At 42.1% G+C, this 2,539-nt stretch overlaps 1 long non-coding RNA gene across 1 annotated transcript; it reads left to right on the forward strand.

The window, feature by feature from the left end:
* The first annotated feature begins 1,174 nt into the window (after nucleotides 1-1,174).
* LOC127108392 (uncharacterized) lies at nucleotides 1,175-1,837 on the forward strand. Its single transcript, XR_007796037.1, has 3 exons — nucleotides 1,175-1,310; nucleotides 1,395-1,551; nucleotides 1,711-1,837. It is a non-coding gene; the product is annotated as an uncharacterized LOC127108392 (long non-coding RNA).
* The last annotated feature ends 702 nt before the right edge of the window (nucleotides 1,838-2,539 follow it).

Consider the following 2,539-nt stretch of genomic DNA (forward strand, 5'->3'; position numbering starts at 1 on the left):
TTGAATTGCCCTATCCATGTTAGATTCAAGAAAAGGTATCCTTCACAAACTTTCCTCTCTGCTTTGACCTCATACCAATTTGGGATGTTTTTGGACTTTGCCCTCTGACTGTTGGTTAATGGTTTTGCACTTTAGGTTTTTGCAAATTGACTGATTAATGTGTCCCTTTTTACCGCAGTAAAAAAATGGTGAGCTTGGTTGGATGCATCCTCGTTGAATTGGCCTTGCATTGCCCTGCTGGATCCCTTCGTTCAGTTCATCAGGTGGTAAGTGGCTAAGCATGGTTTTTCTTATGTGAGGCTCATGTTGGTTTTGGCCACTGCAGGATACAGGACCAATGCATTTGCTTCCAAATTCATGCCTCAAGGATAGCCATTACAACGGGATAGCAAGTCCTGTAAATCCAATGTGTTGGTAGCTCCATTTGGATCAATATTTCATGGCTTGACTTGTGTTCACGGTAGATTGGTCATTGACACACACATTCATGAATTATGCATTGATGCTTCTGGTTGGTTTTGTTTATGTAGGTTCAATGACTTTGGAGGTGCAAGCTGGCGAGGTGAACTGATATTGTAAGTGCATGGCATGTCAGTTGCAGTAGGTTGGTTGTCGTTGGCGGCTAGCGTGGGTGGTTGAGTGGAATCCGGTTCTACCGAGTTTGCTGCATAATGCTTCGGGTGCAGAGTTCTTGTGATATGCTCCCATTTCACCCATGTTCGGTGCTGGATTTGCTTTTGCAGGGTTGCCTCTTGTTGGAGGATATGAATTCTAGGACGTGTGTATCGAAAGATGTTGGTGCATATGTCATGTTAGTTCCTGCAGTATTTTAAAATCTGATGGCACAACGATTCAATTATGTTCTCTTGTCGAAACAACCATTTCAAGGATGCCGTGTGAATTCTTGTAGAAGATAAATCTTCTTTGCCATTACTCATGAGCTGGAATATGATCTCCTCATCTTCTTGACTATAGTAAATATGGTAGTTCATATTGCCAAGACCCCTCAACAAACGGTAGAGGTCCAACAATCGTGTCACCGTCAAATTACCGGTTGTCTCATCATGAAAGTCATTACTATCGCTCAAAGAATCAACTTATCATCTGCAAGTCTTCTATAGTGAACTGGTATATATCCTTGGTAAAGCAGCATATTGACAAGGAGAAAAAATATGGATTGTATGTGCTCCTTTTCTCCGACAGAGAGAGCAAATCAACAGGACCTGAAGGCAGATGAGAAGAAGCCTCTTCAGTAAGTTTCCATGCAACAGATTTATGGAAACTCATCGGCAGCCTCATGGGCAACACAGGTATGAAGAAGACCTATCTTATTTCCTCATTTCATCATTTAGAGTAGGCATCAATTTAAGATGATCCCAAATTTTGAAGCACAGGTATGCACCTGTCTATCAAGACAATAACTTTCTTCAGGAGAGGAACAAACCCTTAGAACAGTTGCAATGGTGAATTGGTCCGGCAACAGTCCACTCTGTAATAAATCAACAAGCCTCCTTAAAGAATATTCCTCTAAACCACTCATAGCACAGTCAGGTATGACGGTGTTCCATTAAATTCACTTTGTACTTCTCGCATAGTAGACACCACCAGCCTTAACATACATATTGATAACACTATTCGCAACAGAGACAAATTGATCCCGTTCCATCCTCATAACATCCTCATAACGGCAACGTGAATCTGTTCTCCCAGTTCTAGCCGGTTAAAATAGCATAAACGTGAAGAGTCTCGGAAGCAGATGGGGAAACATAGAGGAGGCACAACTTGAAGAAGTGGAGTTGACAATGGATCTTTGAGCAGATAACAAGGGTTGGCAAATGAGGGATTCAGATCATTATTAGATATAATTACGTGACAGAGGAAGCAGTAACAATAATAGATGTGAGCATGTGTTTATGTTTGCGGTTATGTTGCCGTTATGTCTCATTTGCTCATTGCTTTGATATGATGCAGGGTCGTCGGGTTCATGGATTAATTCTTGAAGAATTCCGTTGTAACCTTTTCATGCAGGAAGTTAGTTTGCTGCCAGCGTTTGCCGGTATAAGTGATTCTCCTACATTAGCTGTTGCAGATGTCGGCTATTGCGTCATGAGCTACTATGACTTATAATGCAGGGAATAGTCAATGCCATACTTGCTGTTCATGGTACATCATGGCGCTGAATGAGAAAGCTTGGAACATGGTGGACGATCGGGGTTTTAATGATGCTTTGGTTATTTACACTGAATGTTTTTGGATTCAGTTGGTTTCTTGTTACCCGTTGTTGCTGACTTGTTGTTACTGGTGCATTGCAGGATGCTTTGGTTTGCACTTGTAGGTTTGCCTTGTGACTTGCGTTTCCCGCATTTCAGCGTGAACTCTACTTTTAGATAGTATCTCAATCTCTGATTGACGTTATCTCATACATGTCGAGAAGGACAAACAGTTCTCCCGGTGACCTCTTGCTTCGGGTAACAACCTCTCCGAAACTATGAAGGATAGCGACGTTGTTGCCGGTGGCTTCAGCAAAGCAAGGAGTTTT

Source organism: Lathyrus oleraceus, chromosome 7 (assembly GCF_024323335.1).
Source record: "Lathyrus oleraceus cultivar Zhongwan6 chromosome 7, CAAS_Psat_ZW6_1.0, whole genome shotgun sequence".
NCBI classification, from domain to species: domain Eukaryota; kingdom Viridiplantae; phylum Streptophyta; class Magnoliopsida; order Fabales; family Fabaceae; genus Lathyrus; species Lathyrus oleraceus.